The following is an 8,407-nucleotide window of genomic DNA, read 5'->3' as shown; positions in this document are numbered from 1 at the left end:
CCTATCATGTTTTATTTATCTGTCACAGTCTGCACTTCATTGGCCTATAACCCCATATCCTTAAAATATCTATTTGTAACCCTTCCTCCTATTTCACAACATGCACAAATGAGTAACAACAACATACATACTCATACAAATATTAAATAAAAACATTAAAACTGTTAACATTAATCAAATCATGTGAGCATAGTGCAGCACTTTTTGGCTTGCAGCCAAATGGAGAATAGAGAATAATATTGTTTCAGTCACACTGAAAGTTTGAAAAGCTCTTACATATTCTCAATCTATTCCCAGAGTAGTGTATTTGATTGAGGTCATTAACTTTGAGATTTCCAGTCATATAGTTTAGTGACTTGTATCAGATGACTAAAACAGTGACCTGGGCTCTGCCACCACTTCGTAAGAGGAAAACCATCTTCATTGGTCCTTTTTGGTCTCTGATCCTCTCTCCTGATTGAGTTGTTCCTGCTCCTCTGCTTCCTGTTCCTGTGGTCCATCTTCAAGAAGCCTATCTTCACTAAGGTCCTCCTGGTCCCCAACCAGCACCTTGCTGTACAGCTTCTGCTGCTCCTCTTTAAAGGTGTCTTTCACCTTAGCTCTCTTCAGCCCTCCATCCCCGGGAGAGCAGACAAATACATCAATAAATGCAAGGGAAAGCAAATCCCAAAGTGTGTGTGTGTGTGTGTGTCTTCAAAACTCACCAAAGCCGGTCCACTAGCCCTCCCTGTGTGGCGATGGCTGCTTTCACTCTGTTGGCAAACTGCACAGCATCCTCTCCCTCCTTAACAGAGAAACACATGAAAAGGAATTAGTCTGAACATGAGTCAACATGGACTCTCATCTACAGCAGTGTTCAGTGTTGACTTATCTCAATCGCTCCTGAACTAGAAGTCCTTATTAACCCCAAAAAGTATCACACAGGCCAACAACCTCAGGTGTACATGACAGGTCTCACCTCTCTCCTCATGGGTGGCAGGTACCAGACGCTACAGACGATGGCCCAGCTGCTCATCATCCTCAGCAAGTATTCACCATTCCAAACTTACTGCTGTTCCAGAACGCATCGCCGAACCGAGGGTCGTACTGTCACACAGAGCAGGACACAGGTTAGAGTGTTAGAACACATCGGATCAGAAAGAAAGAGAAAGATGTGCATACACTAGAAAATCATTGTTGGCCATCTTTGGTTTATAAGTAATGCACTTTGCAAGGTAGAATGTTATCAACAAGTGTCTTGAACGACAACATGTTGCCAGCGTGGTAGATGTGGACAGCCCTTCAGAGAGGACGAGTTCCTACCTTGATTGCCACGGGGTAGACAGTGCAGCCGATCTCAAAGCTGCCCTTCTTGAACATCATCACCGAGGTGTTGTTGATGCAAGTACCTACGTGGAAAATATATCAATGACATGCCATCATTTGCATTAGACATTAGCACAGTGAAACAGACATAGCTTACAATCATCTATGCTGACAATCTATGCAATGTATTAACTACTCCCAACCTCACCATACTAACCCTCTGGGAAGATGAGAATAGGCAGTTTAGTTTTGTCCGCCACATGGTCACTAAGCCTGAAATAAAATTTAAAAAAAACACTTAGTCAATAACAAACTGTGTTCACCAGATTATGAGGCGGTGGTGGTGTTGCTGCTTTTTAAGTCCCTTTAACAATAGTCTGAGAATGACAAATTGTGTGTGTGGTGTTTCTCAACAATCAGATGCAGTGTTACCTTTTGGCCACATGGTGTCTGTCTTTGACTTGAGATCGCTCAAACCAGATGTGGGGGCAGGATTTCACCATGGCTCTCTGGACGACCCCCATAAGCCCTCCGTGTGCCTGACCAACCTGAAGAAGAAGGTTCACACTCAGCTTCATAACAACACAACTCCAGATGTGGGTGACACATTTACAATAATATGCTGTCCATATGAATGAATGAATGAATGAATGGTCTTTATTGTCATTGATATAGTACAGGTACCATACAACGAAATTTGGGAGGGGGGGCTCCCCTGGTGCTAGGAAAGACAAACTAAAAACAAGAAGGGAAAAGAGCTGGTTTACATAAATAAAGGCTATGTACACTATCCACTATACTATACTATACAAATAAAACTGTGCTGTACTCTATGCTATGCTATACATATCCCATATACATGATACCACATGTAGCAGAGGTGATTTGGAATCCCTGCCTGTAACCTCTAAGCCTAGATATACATGTACCACGAGGATGTCCTCTTGGTATACTGCTTTACATCTGTGGTATCCAGGCAAGAGGTCCCCAGTTCAAACCCTGCCAGTGGCACACACATGATGCTAACCATGCCCATAGGATTCATACACAACTTATAAGAAAGTCACCCCTTATTAGGGTTAGGGTTAGGGTATCAACACTAGACAGTTTCATCCTGGGAATATCCATACCATAGCATAGCAGCCATCATTAGCCAAGATGATGACATCAATGGGAGTTGTGTGATTGGCCACACAGATGCCTCCATTCTTAGGTTTGTTCTCACTGTGGACAGAGCAAATGGACTGAATGATAGGCTACACAGCACCAACAATCCGTGAGTACCCTGTAGCATCCTAATGGACATACAGTAGCCTGAGTAAGTAATGGGACAGTGAAGAATGTTTTCTTCTTGTGGCTCTATACTCCAAAATGTTGGATTTGAAAATCAAACAATTACTATTAGGTCAAAGTAGGGATTCTCCGTTTTTATTTGAGTATCCATGTAGGCTAAATAATATGGTTTCACTATTTAGAAATCACAATACATTTTATAAATTGTTAAATCACCAAGAGTAATGGAACAATGGCTTGACAGGTGTTTCTGCTAAGTCAGGTGTGTTCCATCACATCATTTGCACAGGCATAACAGAGCTATCACTGTGTAGTATTGATTCTAGGCTTTGTGTTTGCCTTTGGAGTCTGCTATTGGTGTGTCAACATGAGGACCAAAGAGGTGTCAATGAAAGTCAAGGAAGCCATTATTAGGCTGAAAAATCTGAAAACAACTATAAGAAACATAGCCAAAATCAACAGATTGTAACATAATTCAAAAGAAAAATGTTGTGGGGTCAATGGGTCACAGACTTCCGGCAGTTATTGCATGCAAAGGATTGTCAACCAAATACTAAACATCAGTGCTTAATTTGGACATTATATGAATCTGTCCCATGTGGTACCATGAAATAGGAGGACTATGTATACAACATGTTGTAATTTCTAAATGGTGAAACCAATGTACACAAATACTATGAAAAATAAGATAATGTCTACTTAACCTAATAATTGTTTGATTTCAAACCAAACCTTTTGAAACAGAAGTAGTATATAGCCAAAAGAAGAAAAAGTGCTTCACTATCCCATTACACTGTCTCACTGTATGTCCTGCTTAGGGCTTACACACCGGCAGTTCCGAACGCCGGTTCGCGTGTTGGCGCTGTCTGGCGAACGATACACTGGTATGAACGCAGGCTCGTTCGCCAGACAGCGCCAACGTTCGGAGGTTTCCGAACGCGAACGCGAACCGGCGTTCGGAACTGCCGGTGTGAAAGCCCTAGCTCTGAGCTCAGCACAAGGTGGGTATTAAGTCACTGAATAGAATAAGTGAGAGCTCTCCTGAAGTTGCTGTGTGTTTCTGTTGTGCCAGAGCCCTCACCTGCCAGTGAGTATTTGGTATACAGTACCTGTGGTGGTAAGTGATGATGGCGGTGAGGGCTCTCACACAGATGCGGAAACACATCAGATGAACTTTCTCACTGAGGTATGTCCTCAACCTGAGGAGAGAACATACTGGGAATAAGCCTTTCACTCACAGAGAAACCTGCCATAAGAACAGTACACCTTGTTCTGTATAAAGTATGTCAGTCTGGGTGTATTCTAGGAAAGTGTTGGAAACTTACTTGCCGTTTGGAAAAAAGCCCAATATAGTAGTCAGGACCAAGAACAGACCAACACTAGTGGCAGCCAGAGTCACCCTGTAGAAGAATGAATTGAATCTGAATGTTAATCTTGTCCACCACACTGGTACATCAACCTACTGAACAGCATGAGAGAACTACGTTGCTGTGTCATAACATAGCCTTGTCCGGAGCGGTTCACTTATTCTTGATAAGGACATCCTCTTATTCACTGTTCTCATAAACTCATCTCATTCTCATAACTTGTGGCGTACGAGTCCAACACCAAAACAAAAGCTCTTTATTCAATTTCTTAGACTGTCATAGAAGTTTCCTGAACTGTCCTGACCCTCTCTGTCCTGATACTCTCTGACCTGACCCTCTCTGACCTGATACTCTCTGACCTGGCCCTCTCTGTCCTGACCCTCTCTGTCCTGACCCTCTCACTCTCTGGCCTGAGCCTCTCTGTCCTGACCCTCTCTGTCCTGATACTCTCTGACCTGACCCTCTCTGACCTGATACTCTCTGACCTGGCCCTCTCTGTCCTGACCCTCTCTGTCCTGACCCTCTCACTCTCTGGCCTGAGCCTCTCTGTCCTGATACTCTCTGTCCTGACCCTCTCTGACCTGAGCCTCTCTGGCCTGAGCCTCTCTGGCCTGAGCCTCTCTGGCCTGAGCCTCTCTGGCCTGAGCCTCTCTGGCCTGAGCCTCTCTGGCCTGATACTCTCTGACCTGAGCCCTGACCTGAGTGGCAGCAGAAAGCCGTAGCGTATGAGGAGGCCCAGGCCCCAGAGCACGCTGAGCCTCAGGCTGATGTGGCGGAAGTTGTAGTTGCTGCGAGTCAGCAGGTTCCAGGACTCCAGCTCCTCGGCTGAGAAGCGCTTGGTCACCTCGTCGTCCACGATGCTCTCCACTCCGCGCCGGCAGAAGTAAAAGATGTCAGCCATCTCAAACTCAGGCTCAGAGCCCAGACCGCTGCCAGTCCCTCGGATCGCCTGGATCTCCTGCTCCAAAGAGGAGGGCTCTTTAGCAATGATACCTGAGAGAGATGGAGAGAGGGAGAGAGATGGGGAGAGGGAGGGACAGAGAGATAGACATATAGAAAGATTAAAGTTGCTGACCGTGAACAATTCCCATAAGTGAAAGAGACTACTGATATCAAAGCCTTTACCATTGCTATAGGGTTTATGCAGATGTTGATTCTTCTCTTTTGCTCCTCTCTCCATACGCAGAGTGGCCCACTAAAAAGATACGGTAATATTATGTAATATTAATATAATTTCATTATTAGAATGACACAAGAAATGTGTGGACACTGACTAACTGTCATCAAGCAATGCATTACATTTCCACTTTTGTGCTACCACAGAACTGACATCACCTCACATGCCAATCAATTAGTCTTTTATGGGGCAGAGATTAGCAATCAACATAATTTCAGATGGCCAACTCCAGTAGTTGTGGGTTAACACACTTCACTCAATGTTATGTAATAACAGAATACTGGGAGGACAGCAGACTGTACGTCTAGATGTAATATCCCTGCCTAAATGATTTCCTCGCCAACTTGCCACATCTAATTAACTAATGTTTGTTTTTCTTTGAAAGAACCACAATCCTTTGTTAGAATGAGGTAGTAGATGATAATAATTATTGTATCCATGAAATGCCCAACACCACATCAGTGAATTGATCTACAGTAAGATGGCCTGAGGCATACCATATGTGTGGGCGGTGCTGCAATCCTAGAAACTGTTCAACAGCAGCAGGGAGGAATTGTGAAATTTAGTGCAGAAAAGTCAGCCCATACAGCAGGGAACACTGTCAGATGCTTATGTCTAATGCAACAGGTTGGTGTCTGATCATGTGTTAAGGGCAGACACAACAGGACCAAGCCCTTGAAAATCCAGGGGCCAATCTTTTTTTTTTTTTACATTGAATCCATTTTCCTAATTAATTCTCATTAATTTGTTGATACTCTATACTCATTCTTCCGATGTGCATTAATGTGATGTTGTGCTCTAGATAAAGGTTCTGTTCAAATAAAACATAATTGTCACCAGGTTAACTCAGAGTTCACCATTAATGTCTAATGTTCACATGCACGTAGACTCGAGGTAATGGACCATGTGTAAACTCCTCATGTTTTCTTCTAACTTGAAAGCATGGTAATACCACTGGGTAGTCTTAATGGAATCTAGGATCCAACATGATCAAGGGTCTGTCACACAGGGATGAGCAAATCATTATCGATCATAATTAGTTTTCATTAAAAGAGTCGTATTTTAGGTCCCAGGGCAGCAGGAGTCATTCATTTTGACGTTGCATTTTTAGCGCCACCTGCAGGAGTAAGCTCTGCCTGCATTGCGTTGCATTATAAGCACTTCTCTCTCTGCTTTCCCTCGCGTACATTCGAATGCGTGAAAATGTCTTTTTTATTTTTTTCCGATGCCTCAGCCCGCTGTTTAATGTGGCCAGGGTAAGCATGCTTACAGCCAATCAGTAGGTCTTTAATTCCGATAAGAGCTACTGATTGGCTCTTATCACTTTCAAGTTCACTTAACATTTCACCTCTCGCCCGGCAGAATAGCTTATGCCAGCTAGCTTATGCCAGCTAGCTCAAACGATCTAAATAATAATAATCAATAAGGATAACTTGCTTGATTTTGTGAATATGGACATTACTGTCAGCGACCTAAAGGGATTTCGTAGACTGGACTGGACTGGAAAAACAGAACTACTGGCTAAATGCCGCCCGAAGCCACCGCTCACCGATCTTCACACCCAGAAAGGGAGAGTCGCTAGGGGCTACAGCAAGCCTGGTATGAGCGGTTTATATGATTTATATGATTCGCGAGGCTGGTGATGTGTGATGTGATGTCAAGTGCCTGTGTGACAAAGTGTGAAAAGAAAGTGTGTTGTGAGTTTACTATGGAGGATGGAAACGGTGTGTGTCTGTGTTGTGCATGTGTGCGTTTGCGATGTTGAAACTGGACTTGTAGATTTCAGCAGGTTGGCTACTTGAAAAGATCTTGGTTCAAAAAAGATTGAACAATGAGCACCCCTGATATAGTCGAAACTGGCAACAGTTTTTTTTGTTTTTGGTAATCTGATCACAAAGTGACCCTACAGTTTATTAGCGGGTTCTAGGGCATCACAATTGCATTTCCTTGAAACGGCGTTCACTGATAGCGTGTATGTGTAATTATGTGTATTTCTATATCTTATGCTTACCCAATCTAAAAGCTCACGGCACGTGCCTGGTGTGTAGAGTCTGCTTTATAATGTCCCTGAAGTTGTCTTTATTCGTAACCCGTCCAGTCCTTTCTCCATCCTTGAAGTAGGTGAACTGTCCTATATCAAAGATAATTCAAGACAGACATTGAGTTGAGTCTGTGTCTGACCAGGTGAATTCACCTCAAAGACCTTGAGAAGGGTCTTCATGTAGAGTCTCCGGATCCCAAAGGAAACACCAAGGATAGCTGGCACAATGATGAAGACCAACCACACAGTAAGGGAGATGCCAAGGAACATGCACAGTAGGTTATCAACGGGGAAGACGAACCAGTCCATGTTGGCACAGTTGGGGGGTTAGGTGCAGCAGGGTAGTGAAGGTTGGAGGATAGCTAGACCACGTGTTGCATTATAGCCTCAGCTTTTGAAGCCTGTTAGGGGCTGTTAGAAAAATACATTATGTCTGTTAGAAATATAAATTTTGCCCAATATCTTTCATTATAGAGATGCAGCAACGTTAGAGCAGAGAGTATCCACTTCACAGCTCTCATCTGTATCCAAGCACCTGCAATAGGAATAGGAATATTACTTCATTATGCGGTTCACTAGATCCAAGTAAGTAAGATAAACAAACATGTCTCTAGCTAGCTAATAATAGAGTTGTTTTGAAATGTATACGTGGTCACAGTGAGTGGGTGGCCATCGCCAAAATGATGACAGCTAGCCTATCACTGTAACAGGCCAAACAGTTGCATGCAGAAAACAAAAGCACATTATGAAATTCATGAAGTCATTGTGTTGAAGTTAGCTAGCAATGTAATACCGGTAATTAGCTCTCTGTCTCTGCTCTGAGCACAGGCTACAGTAACAGGACGCTAGACGGAGAGCATCCTCGTCTATTCAGTGCTCTGGGCAGAGAAGTATTCACTTTGCCCTGTATCGAAATAAACACGACCCCGTCAAGAGTAAAGTGTATGTCTGTTGCCAATAATGTTTGTACAAAAAAACATGCACATTGTATGTAGCTACTCTGGTGTGTGTGAGTGATATATATTTCCTGCAGTTAACCAGTACGTTCCACTGTTTCTTCTACCTGACAACATTCACATAATCCTGTCGGATGTTTTCCCATAATGTTAAGAGTTCCATTCAAATTACTGTGCCCTATTCCTATTCAGCAGGCCTGTAACTTGTAACTTTTTTGGTTGGGTGATTCTCTCTGTGCCCTCTCAAATGTATAGTTTACACTAATCT

At 43.3% G+C, this 8,407-nt stretch overlaps 1 pseudogene across 1 annotated transcript; it reads right to left on the bottom strand.

Moving 5' to 3' along the window:
* Nucleotides 1-420: 420 nt before the first annotated feature.
* LOC308151836 (glycerol-3-phosphate acyltransferase 4-like) lies at nt 421-7,492 on the bottom strand (annotated as a pseudogene). Its single transcript has 12 exons — nt 7,337-7,492; nt 5,091-5,160; nt 4,664-4,958; nt 3,924-3,998; nt 3,708-3,797; nt 2,436-2,529; nt 1,738-1,853; nt 1,523-1,578; nt 1,303-1,388; nt 959-1,086; nt 705-784; nt 421-619 (listed from the first exon to the last, which is right to left on the bottom strand). The product of its transcript is annotated as a glycerol-3-phosphate acyltransferase 4-like (transcript).
* Between the last annotated feature and the right edge of the window lie 915 nt (nt 7,493-8,407).

The sequence above is a fragment of the Nansenia antarctica genome (genome assembly GCF_963989245.1).
Source record: "Nansenia antarctica genome assembly, chromosome: 2".
In the NCBI taxonomy this organism is placed as follows: domain Eukaryota; kingdom Metazoa; phylum Chordata; class Actinopteri; order Argentiniformes; family Microstomatidae; genus Nansenia; species Nansenia antarctica.
Note: the sequence above shows the minus strand (reverse complement) of the source record. Positions and strands in the feature narration are given on the sequence as shown.